This window comes from Microcaecilia unicolor, chromosome 2, assembly GCF_901765095.1.
Source record: "Microcaecilia unicolor chromosome 2, aMicUni1.1, whole genome shotgun sequence".
Classification (NCBI taxonomy): Eukaryota; Metazoa; Chordata; class Amphibia; order Gymnophiona; family Siphonopidae; genus Microcaecilia; species Microcaecilia unicolor.
This window is the reverse complement of record NC_044032.1, coordinates 548,941,345-548,956,356: the sequence shown is the minus strand read 5'-3', so window position 1 is coordinate 548,956,356 and position 15,012 is coordinate 548,941,345. Positions and strand designations below refer to the sequence as shown.

At 45.9% G+C, this 15,012-nt stretch overlaps 1 protein-coding gene across 1 annotated transcript in view; it reads right to left on the bottom strand.

The window, feature by feature from the left end:
- The window catches only part of GABRB1 (gamma-aminobutyric acid type A receptor beta1 subunit), a 481,904-nt gene that overhangs the window by 368,214 nt on the left and 98,678 nt on the right, over nucleotides 1-15,012 (bottom strand).

Genomic DNA, 15,012 nt, shown 5'->3' with positions numbered 1-15,012 from the left:
CAGGGCCCTTAGGGCCTGATATTCAGGCTATAGAGATCAGCATTAAACCTGGTGTTAAACCTGGAAATACAGTGCTGGGCCTTGAATTTCCAGGTTAATTTCCTAGTTTCTGGAGCAGGTTAGTGTACAGCCGATTTAAGGTCCCTTTTACCAAGCTGTGGCAAAAGGGGGCCGGCGTTGGCATCGGCGTGTGATTTACACCCGCTCCGAGGCCCCCTTTTATCGCAGCTGTTAAAAGGGAAGTCTCGCTTTCCTACAGGATAAGGTCAGTTGGCAAGTAAAGCACTTGCTGCGTGGCCATTTCGGGGGGGGGGGGGGAGCCTTTACTGCCACCCATTGAAGTGGCGGTAAGGGCTCCCGCGTTAACCCGGCGATAACCGGGCAGTGCACGGCATTACCCGATTACTGCCGGGTACACTCTGGCGCTACAAAAATAAAAACATTTTTGTAGCGCCGAAAATGACAGTGCGTTAGGGGTGGGAAGTACTGCCAGGCTTCTGTGGTAGCCAGGCGGTACTCCCTGTATAGCAAGTGGTAAGCCCATGTTGGGCTTACCGCTGCTTAGTAAAACGATCCTTAAGTGTGTTAGTCAGCACATAGCAAGTAATCGGCTATGGGTTACCACCAAGTGGTTAGGGTGGTGGACTTTGGTCCTGAGGAACTGAGTTTGATTCCCACTTCAGGCACAAGCAGCTCCTTGTGACTCTGGGCAAGTCACTTAACCCTCCATTGCCCCATGTAAGCCGCATTGAGCCTGTCATGAGTGGGAAAGCACGGGGTACAAATGTAACAAAACAACAAAAAAATAAAGACAGGATTAGCATTTCTGCGGTCCTAATTATGCAGTTAACCTGGCTGGTTAAGTGCTGAATTTATTTATTTTATTTATTTATTGCATTTGTATCCCACATTCCCCCACCTATTTGCAGGCTCAATGTGAATACCAACTCCACCCCTATAACACCCCCAAAATAGACAGTTTTCGTTTTGGTGCTAACCAAACATTCATCTTAATTCAGGAGTTTAAAAGTTATGCTTATAAATATAGGCCTGCTATTCATTTACCTAGATTTAGGAGCCTTATTTAGGAGCCTAGTGCTGAAATCAGTGCTAAGCTCATAATCTTTTTCCCTTGCCCTATATCTGTCTCTGTTGCAAATCCTAAATTTAGGATTTCAGTGAAATTTTGAGTATAAATGTACACACTCAGCTCCACTAATTTTTCAAACAGGCCACCTAAGTAGCATAAATACTTTGAATATTGGCCTCTTTGTGATAAAATTTGCCCCTGTTTTTCAGCAACCGCTGATCTGAAGGCTAGACAAGAACAAATTCCATTTTCTAAATCATATTATACAGTCTGACTCTTGGATCTGCCCTGAGTTTAGTACTAATATCAAGGTCTGTCAGTAAGACATTAAAGATGCATTATTAGGTTGCAATTTATGAGCTCTTGCAAATAAGCCTCTAAATCTGTGGCTAACACTGTTGGTGCCTGTTTTTAGATGCTCAATAAAATCTTTTACACCAGGACAATGAGGGTAGACTCAGGAGTAAAATTAGAAATGATGAAGGCAAGGAAAACCTTCCCACGGGACTGGTTGGGGACAAATATATATTAGCAGACTTCAATAAAACATACAGAATCCTTAATTATAAATAAGTGAAGGGAAAACAAGAGATCAACTGGGGATTATGGCACTTGAACAGAAAACAAATTGGATAGACTTTAAGGCTCTTACCCGCTGTCATAATTTATGTTGCAGTGTAAAACCAGTGGAAAATCTCTTATAACTGAGGGGCCTAAAGGACAAGTCCATAAACCGCTACTAAACGGACTTGGAAAAATCCAAAATTCCAGGAATAACATGTATAGAATGTTTGTACGTTTGGGAAGCTTGCCAGGTGCCCTTGGCCTGGATTGGCCGCTGTCGTGGACAGGATGCTGGGCTCGATGGACCCTTGGTCTTTTCCCAGTATGACATTACTTATGTACTTATGGCCCTTTTACTAAGCTTGCGCCCAATGCTCGCCAATTTGGAACTGCTGCCTGGCTACTGCGTGGCCAGGGCGATAATTTCATTTTGTACATGCATCCAGTAGGTGCACTGGAACTTTTCAGGCATGCTGCGCTAACCAGGCAGTAATCGACATTGTACGCACGCTGACGATTGCTGCCTGGTTAATGCATGAGACCTTACCAACAAGTCAATGGGTGGCAGTAAGTTCTGAGGCCCAAAATGGACGCGCGCCAATTTTCATTTTGCCGCACATTCAATTTTGACCCCCCCCCCTCCACAAAAAAGGCCTTTTTTGCAGGTGTGCTGAAAAATGAACCTGCGCACGTCTAATACATGCGTCTACACCAGTGCAGGCCACATTGTTGTGCACCTTAGTAAAAAGACCCTTGAGTCTCCTTGTGGTTTAAAAACACACACCAGATGATATTCAGTGCTATTTAATCCAGTGGTGTAGCCACAGGTGGGCCTGGGTGGGCTCAGGCTCACCTGGCAGCAGCACATCTATGATGGGGGGGATCCCCAAGCCCCACCAGCCAAAAACTCCCAACAACTCTCCCTCCCACTTACCTTTAAATAGCAGATCTTCACCAGCAGAAAGCAGTGATTGATGCACATTACTCCTGCTATCCCCGCAGCCTTTCCTCTGATGCACTCCCACATATGTGGAAACAGGAAGCATCAGAGGGAAGGCTGTGGGGCTAGCGCGAGCAGTGTGTATCAGTTGCTGCTCGCTGCTGGTGAAAATCTGCTATTTCAAAGGTATACAGGGGGAGGGGGGTTTGAGAGACTGCATGGCAAGTGGTTGGGCTCAGGCCCACCCAGAATTGGGTGTCTGGCTACGCCCCTGATTTAATCAGCCAGATACGGCCGCTGCCTGCTTAAATAGCGCTTTGGCTAATATTCAGTGCAAGATAACAGTTATCGCCACTGAATATTGTCAGCTAGTGCCAAAAAGATAACCAGCTATATCGCACGATAACCAACAATATTCAGCGCGAACCCCTGGATTTTATATAGTGTGCCTAGAGATCTGCGCCAAAATCAGCGTGGATTCTATAACAATGCGTGTAACTTAAGCTAATGAGCACTGATAACAGCATATAATGAGCATTAATTGGCATTGATTAGAATTTAGGCACACAATTCACTAAGTGCATTCTGTAATGCAGTGTGCCTAACTTCTAATGTGTGCAGGCAAAAAGGGGCATGGTTATGGGTAGGAAAATGGGCATTTCATGGACGTTCCAAAATTTACGCGCCTAGTTATAGAATTTGACCTAGTGCGCCAAAATCTACACACAGAGATTTACAGCAAGTTTTCACTGGTATAAATGGATGCATACAGATTTAAGTGCTGAAATATGAACTAAGTGTATTCTATAATCAGCACCTAAATCTAGGCACCGATTATAGGATACGCTTAGTCAGAACTGACTAAGTTTAGCAGCCAAATCAGACTGCCTAAATAGTAGTCCTATCTTTGGTCACTATCGGCTAGATTCTATATATCTTGCCTAGTGTTCCATGCCAAAATCTAAGAGTATTCTATAACAACGCGCACAAGTTAATTGGCTTAACAAGCCAATCCAAATTTTTAACAGCACTTAACAAGCAATAATGAGTACTAATGGGCAATAATTAAAATTTATGTACACAACTCGCTAAGCATATTCTGTAATGCACAGCACCTAAATTCTAATGTGTAGAGCCAAATAAGGGTGTAGTTATGGGCAGGGAAATGGGTGTTTCTTGGGTGTTCCAAAACTTATGTGCACTGTTATAGAATATGGCCTTCTGTGCCTAAATTCACGCACCGGTATTTACACCACATTTTCCTTGGTGTAAGTGGATGCACATAATTCTAGGCACTGGAATATCAACTAAGTGTATTCTATATACCACACCTAAATCTAGCTGCCGCTTATAGAATATGCTTAGGTAGAAATTTATTTTGCGTGGATTTTTCAGGTGCCATATATAGAATCTAGCCCTTTAAACTTAACTGGCCAGCACTGAATATTGGCATAGCTGATTAAGTTTGAGCTGGCTACAAAATCCCTGATATTCAATACTGGGCATCAGAAATGGCCTGGCATTGAATATCCGGGGTCAGCACCAATCACTGCACTTAAGCAGGCTGCCTCCCATGGGCTGAAAATAGCCTCATAGCCTCCATTCACTGCTGTCCTTTAAGAAAATAAAGTCAGACATTCTGTGGTAAATTCTTTGAAGAACACACTAACATTTACTTATCAAAATCAAGCATAACTGACTAGAATAATGACACATACACACACAAATAAATGTCAAAATTCCATCTCAGTGCTATGCGTTGCTGCTTAGGTTTGAGGTGGGGGTACACATAGGCCAAGCATCAAACATATAAACGGCGAGTGACCGACTCACTCGCAAATGCGCAGTAGAGACTTCCCTCTCTGTCTCGCCCCCGCGTCAATACGTGATGACGGGGCGGGACAGAGAGGGAAACTGCACAAAGCCGCCGAGGTCACTACTGCTCCCCCCCGCCCGAGGTCGCCACTACCGCTCCCCCCACCCGGTGTCACCGCTGCCAGCCCTCCACCCGGCCCAGGCTCTCTCTCCGCTACTGAACTTACATCCATTCGCCGGAACGCAGCACGCACATCAGCTGAGCTGCCGTCTGCCTTCCTTCCCTGCCTGTGCCCTGCCCTCGCTGACGTTACGTCACACGAGGGCGGGGCACAGGCAGAGAAGGAAGGCCGATGGCAGCTCAGCTGATCTGCCCTGCTGCGTTCCGGCGAATGGATGTAAGTTCAGTAGCGGACAGAGGGCCTGGGCCGGGTGGAGGGCTGGCGGCGGCGACTCCAGGGGGGGGAACGGTAGCGGCTACCTCATGGGGGGGAGCGGTCGACCTCCGAAAACCCCAATACCAGCTCGTTTTAACGGGCTCAACGGCTAGTAGTTGCATATTTAGGGGCCGATATTCATTCAGCAATGCTCAGCATTTTGCTGATCTCTGCCAGTATTATATCTGGAAATTCAATGCTAGGCCATGTCCAGGCTCCGGCACTGAATTTCCAGGTATACAGAGCAAGCCAAAATTTAGCCGGCTAAGTGTAACATTTAGCACTTAACTGGCTATAAAGAACTATATAAAGATAGGACTTTCTATCTCAGTCAATGGAACTCTCATCCTCCCCGTCTTATCTGCCCGCAACCTCGGAGTCTTCAACTCCTCCCTCTCCTTCTCTGCTCATATCCAGCAGATAGCCAAGACCTGTCGCTTCTTTCTCTATAACATTAGCAAAATTCGCCCTTTCCTTTCTGAGCACACCACCCAAACTCTCGTCCACTCTCTCATTACCTCTCGCCTTGACTACTGCAACCTACTCCTCACTGGCCGCCCACTTAGCCATCTATCCCCCCTTCAATCCATTCAGAACTCTGCTGCACATCTTATCTTCCGCCTGGACCGTTACGCTCATATCACCCCTCTCCTCAAGTCACTTCACTGGCATCCGATCAGGTACCGCATCCAGTTCAAGCTTCTCCTACTAACCTACAAATGCACTCAATCTGCAGCCCCTCATTATCTCTCTACCCTTATCTCCCCTTACGCTCCTACCCGAAACCTCCGCTCACAGGACAAATCCCTCCTCTCTGCACCCTTCTCCACCACCTCCAATTCCAGGCTCCGCCCTTTCTGCCTCGCCTCTCCCTATGCTTGGAATAAACTTCTTGAGCCCATACGCCAAGCCCCTCCCTGCCCATCTTCAAATCCTTGCTCAAAGCCCACCTCATCAATGTCGCCTTCGGCACTTAACCATTATACCTCTATTCAGGAAATCTAGGCTGTCCCAATTGGATTGTCTGCACATTTTGTCCATTAGATTGTAAGCTCCTTTGAGCAGGGACTGTCCTTCTATGTTAAACTGTACAGCGCTGCGTAACCCTAGTAGCACTTTAGAAATGTTAAGTAGTAGTAGTTATGCAGTTAACTTTAATAGGTTAAGTGCCAACTCCTTCCCTGGAATACTCCTAAAGAAGCCAGTTTCAACTTGGGCAGTAACTGGGCATTTTCAGTGGCACTATCCCGTTAAGTGCCACTAAAAATGCCCAGTTAGCCTTGGATAGGCCATTTAAATGGCCAGGAGCCTCTCCTGGCCATTTAAATCATTTTGAAAATCAGACCCTTAACTTATAGAATACTATAATTTACTACCACTTCTTGGCAACTTAGGAGTATGTATTTGTAGCAGCTCTGTAGCAGGTTCTCTAAGGGAGTGATAGGGAGAATAGATAATATGGATGGGCAGACTGTATAGGCCATATGCCAGCCAATTTTCAAAGTGATTTCAGCGGGCAGGAGCCTCTCCTATCCACTTAAATTGCTTCCCACTGCCAACATGTGGATATTCAGTGTCACTCTCCGCTTAAGTGCCACTGAATATCCCCACAAACTGCCTAACCAACAAATGGGCAGGTCATGGGTGGCACTGGGAAGGAGCCTGGGGTTATGCAGGTGATGGCAATATTTAGTGCTGGCACCGAAATAGCTAAGTGCGCTAACTTAAGACAGCTCAAAAGCTGTCCTAAATTCATCTGCTTAGCTATGAGGGTGTCAGCTCTAAATATCAGGCCAGCACCCATATAAATTTTTCTAAAACCCTCCCAACCCCCCTCCTGGCCTCTCTAATACCCTATCCCTCCTACCCCATGGCCACGATGCCCTAAGTCGTCCCCCCCACGAACGAAACCCCCGCCCCTACCCCTCTAATGTCTTGGTAGATCCCCTAAGTCTACTTGTCTCCCTGGTGGTCCAGCAGGGATCTTTGGTGGTAGGGGCACAGCCCCCTTGCTTTTGTCCCCTCACAGATGCCTGTCAAAATGGATGCTACAACCTCTCACAGTACTTTGTTTAGGACTGCAAGCTGCCATGAGAGGTTACAGCAGCCATTTTGGCAGGCTGCTGTGAGGGGTCCGGACAATGGTGTGCTGGAGCTGGCTCACAAGAGACGGTTGTTAATTTTTGTTAGCCAGTTGTTCAGGCAGAGCGAGCTGGTTTGCCTCTCCTCCCCCCGAGCAGCAGGGTCCCAGCACATCCCTGAAGGCAACCACCCTGATGGTCTATTGGATTCTTCGGGGCAGGAAAGATCCCCAGTCTTTCCTGCCTGCTGCCGGCGCTGACCCTCCCACTGCCGCATTGCTCTTTAAAAATGGCTGCCAAGACTTCCAGTGGCGGCCTCGTGATACTTCCGCTAAAGTCTTGCGAGGCAGCCCTTGTAGCCTCGACAGCCATTTTAAAGGAAATGCAGCAGGAGGAGGGTCAGCACCGGCAGTGGACAGGAAAGACTGGGGGTCTTTCCTACCCTGAAGAATCCACTAGAGCACCAGGGTGGCTGCCTTCAGGTATGTGCTGGGATCCTGCGGCTCAGGGGACTGGGGGAGCGGAGAGGAGAGGAGGTCTGGAATAGGTAGGATGGGGACCGTGGGGAGGATACTGTAAAAAAAAAAAATTGTATTTTCAAACATTCTGGCTTGTGCATATGGATGCACACAGAAGAAGTATAATAAGAGAATAACTTTTCATAGGTAGAGTAGTAATTTGTTATAAATCTTAATCAGTGTGTTATTTGGAGGGGCTGGTTATAGGGACATCTTAACCCTGTTATATTGGTGCAGAGATTTTTTTTGTTCTGGTAAACGGCTTCTAAAACAGATATCATGTATGAGAATCAGGTGCTCAACATTCAGAGTTTCTATTTATTTACTTATTTATGGCATTTTATCCTACATTAAACATGAATTAGATTGGAACCTGGGAGCATTTAAAATCTTTTTTTTTCCTGGATAGAGTAATGCATTGCCCCCCAGGCTCTCTCCCTGGGTATAGCCAGCTCTGCAATTTGGGGGGGGGGGGGGCGCAGAGGTGGCTATACCCTGGGAGAGAGCCTGTTGTTAAAAATTTACCAGCACACCACTGGGTCAGGAGCAAGAGCGATGTACTCCTGTACCCAAAGACCCCCACTGGTCCACCAGGGAGACAGGTAGGGCTGGAGGGGGGGACCTATGTAGACCTTGGGGGAAGGGGGTAGGGAGAGACTTAAGGCATTGCGGCTGGGGAGTAGGATGGAAGGGGTATTAGAGAGGCCAAGAGGGAGATTGGAAGGGTTTTAAGAAACAAAAAATTGTTATGCAGGTACTGGCCCGATATTCACTACCAGCACCTTTATAACTCTCTTATGCGGCCCTTGCTGAATATCAGTGGGCCATACATAAGCTCTGACACCCAGCCTGCCCACTAAAAATCTATGGGTTAATTTAGCCTGTGCCAGTTAATGTTTTAAAAAACACAACCATCGCTGGCTGAATATCAGGGGAATGGTTTCTATCTGCCTACATTTATCTATGTTTCTATGTATACATGCTCATGCCTCAATTATAGGTGTATGTTTGAGCTGTTAGACTAGTATTCTCTGAAGGCATTGATATATATATGTGCTGATAGAGAATTGCTTTCTACTAGTATATATCTATTTTTGCTCCATAAATCTTCTGAACAGATATCATTAGTAGTTTTGATTTATATAGTTTTTTCCTAGGTAAATACATCAGAACACTATTTGATTCATAACTGTGACTTTTTGCATGAACTATATCAGGAGAAAGTGTGGATAACAAAAGATTAATGTTTTAAACTCTATAGAATTATTTATTGATGTCACCTCTGTATATATCTCTTTGCCAGTGATGGTATTTCTGACAACAATTGTGCCATTCAAAAAATTAAAGCAGCTCTTCTTTTCTTTATCTTATTGGGATCTTTGAAAGCTGAGAAACCATTTGTTGGATCATGTATGAATTTTCCAGCAATACTGTCAGACATGAATTACTGAAACTGTATAGGTCTATTGCTGTAAATCAAAGTTAAGAACCTTTTACTGGCTGTGTATTAAAGATGAGTCAAACCGTCAATGCTTGATTTTATAGTACATAGTAGATGACGGCAGAAAAACACCTGCACGGTCCACCCAGTCTGCCCAACAAGATAAACTCACATGTGTCATTTTTTGTGTATACCTTACCTTGATTTGTACCTGTCTTTTTCAGGGCACAGACCGTATAAGTCTGCCCAGCACTATCCCCACCTCCCAACCACCAGCCCTGCCTCCCACCGCCGGCTAAGCTTCTGGGGATCCTTTCCTTCTGAGGAGGGCATTCCAAGCATCCACCACTCTCTCCATGAAAAAATACTTCCTGACATTTTTCTTGAGTCTGCCCTCCTTCAATCTCATTTCAAGTCCTCTTCTTCTACCGCCTTCCCCTCTCCGGGAAAGGTTCGTTTGCAGATTAATGCCTTTCAAATATTTGAACGTCTGTATCATATCACCCCTGTTTCTCCTTTCCTCCAGGGTATACATGTTCAGGTCAGCAAGTTTCTCCTCATACGTCTTGTAACGCAAATCCCATACCATTCTCGTAGCTTTTCTTTGCACCCCTTCCATCTTTTTCACATCCTTCACAAGATACGGCCTCCAAAACTGAACACAATACTCCAGGTGGGGCCTCACCAACGTCTTATACAGGGGTATTAAAACCTCTTTTCTTCTGCTGGTCACACCTCTCTCTATACAGCCTAGTAATCTTTTAGCTACGGCCACCGCCTTGTCACACTGTTTCGTCGCCTTCAGGTCCTCAGATACTATCACCCCAAGATCCCTCTCCCCGTCCGTACCTATCAGACTCTCACAGCCTAACACATACGTCTCCAGTGGATTTCTACTCCCTAAGTGCATCACTTTGCATTTCTTCGCATTGAATTTTAATTGCCAAACTTTAGACCATTCTTCTAGCTTCCGCAGATCTTTTTTCATGCTTTCCACTCCCTCCTGGGTGTCCACTCTGTTGCAAATCTTAGTGTCATCCGCAAAAAGGCAAACTTTACTTTGTAAGCCTTTGGCAATATCACTCACAAATATATTGAATAGAATCGGCCCCAGCACTGATCCCTGAGGCACTCCACTACTCACCTTTCTCTCCTCCGAGCGAACTCCATTTTTCACCACCCTCTGGCGTCTGCCTGTCAACCAGTTCCTAATCCAGTTCACCACTTCGGGTCCTATCTTCAGCCCTTCTAGTTTATTCAAGAGCCTCCTGTGGGGAACCGTGTCAAAAGCTTTGCTGAAATCTAAGTAGATTACGTCCATAGCACATCCTTGATTTAATTCTCCGGTCACCCAGTCAAATGAGATTCATTTGACACGATTTCCCTTTGGTAAAACCATGTTGTCTCAGATCTTGCAACTTATTTGCTTCCAGGAAATTCACTATCCTTTCCTTCAGCATGGCTTCCATTACTTTTCCAATAATCGAAGTGAGGCTTACCGGCCTGTAGTTTCCAGCTTCTTCCCTATCACCACTTTTGTTTGTAGTGCTCCAAAAATGGTGGCTTGGATTTCCCAAACTAAGATCTGGGTTTATTTTTGGTCTTGGTGCACAGTCTTGAAGGCTATTAGATATTACGGATAATTTTCAGAGGCATCTACGTACAAGAAACAGGGTTTTATAATGCACAAGTGACGCTGCTGAAAATTTCCCCGCAGATATATGTGTATGCAAATCTAGCCAGTATGGGGGTAATTCAATAAAGTGGCACCTAGAGATAGTCATCACTTAGGCACATCAAAGACATCATTAATTGGCAGGCACCCGTGTGCACTAGGTGCTTTTTTGTAAGGCAGCACCAACTGTAAGGGCCATAGCGCCTAACTGCAAGGGAGAGTGTATATATTGGCATAGCATGGAGATATCTCCCAAGTATGTGCATAGTTTCTAGACTACTATAATACATATCCCTTGGTACACCTAGATGTGCCAACCTGTGCCTACAAGAAAGCACACATATACACGGGAATGTTAATGCCAACTTATACCAGTATTATATAATGGAATATTGGCACCTAGGTACCTAGTGGAGGAAGAGCCTGATGGTTAGTGCAACAGCCTTTGATCATGGGGAACTGGGTTCAATTCCCATTGTCGCTCCTTATCATTCTGGCCCCAGGTACAAAATAAGTACCTATATATATAATATGCAAATTGCTTTGATTGTAACCACAGAAAGACAATACATCAAGTCCCATTCCCTCTCTCTTATAGGACTGGCGCTAAGCAAATAGAATTGGGGCTCCTAGACTGAGGTACTAACTTATTGAATTGCCACAAGTGTGTGTGTGTGTGTGTGTGTGTGGGGGGGGGTCAATATTTAAAGTGATTTAACAGAAATGGCTCCTGGCTGGTTAAATCGCCTGTTTGGGGCCTACCAGTCATTTTCAGCAGTACTTAACCGGTTATTGCTGATGAAAATGACTGATTAGTGCATAAAGTAAAACCAGCTATTTTGGGGCGTTTTGGGGGTGGAGTTGGTGGCACTAGGTCGGTTAAGTGCTGATAACTGGCCAAGGTAACTGCATAAATAGGACCACATAAAGTCAGTCCTGCCCCTTGGAGGGGCATAATCGAACGGCGCCGGCCGTCTATTTGAAGTGGAGGAGTGGCCTAGTGGTTAGGGTGGTGGACTTTGGTCCTGGGGAACTGAGGAACTGAGCTCAATTCCCACTTCAGGCACAGGCAGCTCCTTGTGACTCTGGGTAAGTCACTTAACCCTTCATTGCCCCATGTAAGCTGCATTGAGCCTGCCATGAGTGGGAAAGCACGGGGTACAAATGTAATAACAACAACAAAAAACTGCGATCCCAAACCGTATTATCGAGAAAGATGGCCAGCCATATTTCATTTTGATAATACGGTTGGGGCCGGCCAAATGTCAGAGATGGCCGGCATCGGTTTTCGCCAATAATGGAAACCGATGCCGGCCATCTCAAACCCGGCCAAATAAAAGGCGTTTGCTCATGGGAGGAGCCAGCATTTGTAGTGCACTGGTCCCCCTCACATGCCAGGACACCGACCGGGCACCCTAGGGGGCACTGCAGTGGACTTGAAAAATTGCTCCCAGGTGCATACCTGCCTTAACTTGTGTGCTGAGCCCCCCAAAACCCACTCCCCACAACTGTACAACACTACCATAGCCCTAAGGAGTGAAGGGGGGCACCTACATGTGGGTACAGAGGGTTTTTTGGGGGGTTGGAGGGCTCACATTTACCACCACAAGTTTAACAGGTGGGGGGGGGGATGGGCCTGGGTCCACCTGTCTGAAGTGCACTGCACCCACTAAAAAGTGCTCCAGGGACCTGCATACTGCTGTGATGGAGCTGGGTATGACATTTGAGGCTGGCATAGAGACTGGCAAAAAATGATTTTTCATTTTTTTGGGGGTGGGAGGGGGTTGGTGACTACTGGGGTAGTAAGGGGAGGTGATCCCCGATTCCCTCCGGTGGTCATCTGCTCAGTTGGGGCATTTTTTTGAGGCTTGGTACTAAAAATAAATGGACCAAGTGAAGCCTGCGAAGTGCTCGTCAGAGCCGGCCTTCTTTTTTCCATTATTGGCCGAAGCCGGCCATCTCGTAACCACGCCCCCGTCCTGCCTTCCATACCCTGTTGAAATGCCCCCTTGAAGTTTGGCCGGCCCTGCGATGGAAAGCAGTTGAAGCCAGCGAAAATCGACTTTCAATTATACCGATTTCGCCGGCTTCAGGAGATGGCTGGCCTTCTCCCGATTTGTGTCGGAAGATTGCCGGCCTTCTCTTTCGAAAATAAGCAGGATAGCCAGTTAAGTGCTGAATATCACATTTAACTGGCTATGGTATAGCCAGCTCCAGAAGCCTGAAAATTCAATGATATGATACAGACGTTCAAATATTTGAAAGGTATTAATCCGCAAATGAACCTTTTCCGGAGATGCGAAGGCGGTAGAATGAGAGGACATGAAATGAGATTGAAGGGGGGCAGACTCAAGAAAAATGTCAGGAAGTATTTTTTCACGGAGAGAGTAGTGGATGTTTGGAATGCCCTCCCGCGGGAGGTGGTGGAAATGAAAACGGTAACGGAATTCAAACATGTGTGGGATAAGCATAAAGGAAGGAATGGATCCTCAGGAGCTTAGTCGAGATCGGGAGGCGGGGCTGGTGGTGGGAGGCGGGGATAGTGCTGGGCAGACTTATACGGTCTGTGCCAGAGCCGGTGGTTGGGAGGCGAGGCTGGTGGTTGGGAGGCGGGGATAGTGCTGGGCAGACTTATACGGTCTGCGCCCTGAAGAGCACAGGTACAAATCAAAGTAGGGTATACACAAAATGTAGCACATATGAGTTGTCTTGTTGGGCAGACTGGATGGACCGTGCAGGTCTTTTTCTGCCGTCATCTACTATGTTACTATGTTACTAAGGGAAGGGGGCTAGGGTTTAGAGTGGTTCCGGGGGGGGGGGGGGTGTAATTATCAAGGTGCCGAGACTAACCTGTGGTATCTTACGATATTAGCTTAGTCACTCCTGTGGTACAAAAATAACTCTGCTTGTAATCATTTAAAGGGGTCAGTGGTAGTATTCTCCCTCTCAATGACTCTTCTTTGGCTAGGACCCCCCCCCCCCCTTGACTCCCTAACTCTGAGCACTCCTAATTGGCTCCTGCTTCCCTCCACACCCACACTCCCTGTAGGTCCTCTGGGTCTACAAGACCAATGCTAGGAGATGTAATCATATTGATAAGCAGTGATCTCCACTCATTCCTGCCCATTCTAGCACTGGGTACAAAATGGCACCTGTGACCCTAGTGTAAATCCCATGGTACTACTGCTAGGGGTCAAGCTGCCATATAAGGGCCTTTTGCCCTTATTTAGCAGCCTGACTACTAGTGGCAGTACTGCGAGTACAAGTCACAGGTACCATTCTGAACCCAGTACCGGAATAGGAGCAAGTGGGGATCACTCCTGTCCTGACACCAGAGTTACACCCTCCCATGGTTGGAAAAGTATGCCCAGATGTGGGTTAAGGGAGCTGGGGGACCTCAGAGTTGGAGGCAGTCAGGGAGTGCTTGGAGTTGGGGGACTATCAGATGGGTTCTGGCCAATGAAGGGCCATATTGGGAGGAGGGGTGAAAATACAATCATTAGCTCCTTTAAGATGCAGCCCAGGAGCATTGGGCCATGGATTTTGAAGCCCAGTGCCCCTAGGGCAGAAAGTATTTTTTTCCAGGAATAAAGCAGTTTGTGGTGTTCACTGCAAGCTGTGTTATTTCATTTACAGAGTAATGAGCTGTTATACATGCATTTGTTTGCTTGCATCTTATTATTATGAATCCTATAATACAGAATATTAACGCACATGGCAGCAAAATAATGCATGTTATTGCCTTTTAACATGTGTTACAGAGTAAATAATGCATGTTAGGGCTATAATGTATCTTAATAACTCCCCATCTTAGAGGTTAAAAAAAAAGTACCCACAAGAAGAGTACATGCAAATTTGTGCACATGCTTTTCCCAGTAAATATTTAAAAGGGAAATTTTTCCTTTTAACAAATTCATGTAAAGTCTGCTGGTAAATAGGATTATTTGCAAAAGATATTAAACAGCAAGCTGATGTGTCTTCACTGTTTTACTAGTGAACTTTATTTTATTAATAATGAACTGAAGGTAGATGCATGTAATTTAGAAAAAGAAATTATGTCAATCCAGCCTTTATAGTTTCACAGTAAAAATGAAAATTAAGGAAGAGGGAGAAAACAGCTTTGTTCAGTGCCCCTGCCTAGTAAAAACTCTTCAGAGATGCAATTAGAGGGTAAGCATGGCTGTTTCTATGGAGGAGTGGCTTAATGGTTAATACCACAGGCTTTGATTCCAGCACCCTGTTTGATTCCCATTGCAGCTCCTTGTGACCCTGAGCAAGACACTTTACCCTTCATTGCCTCAGGTGCAAAACCCAAAATTGTGAGCCCTCTAGTGACAGAGTTAATACCTGCTTAGAATGTGAGACTGTTCTCTGCTTTGAACTTGATGGTTAAGCAGATTATAAATGCCAAAAATAATTAATTAACATAAAACCCACTCTATAAAACTAGT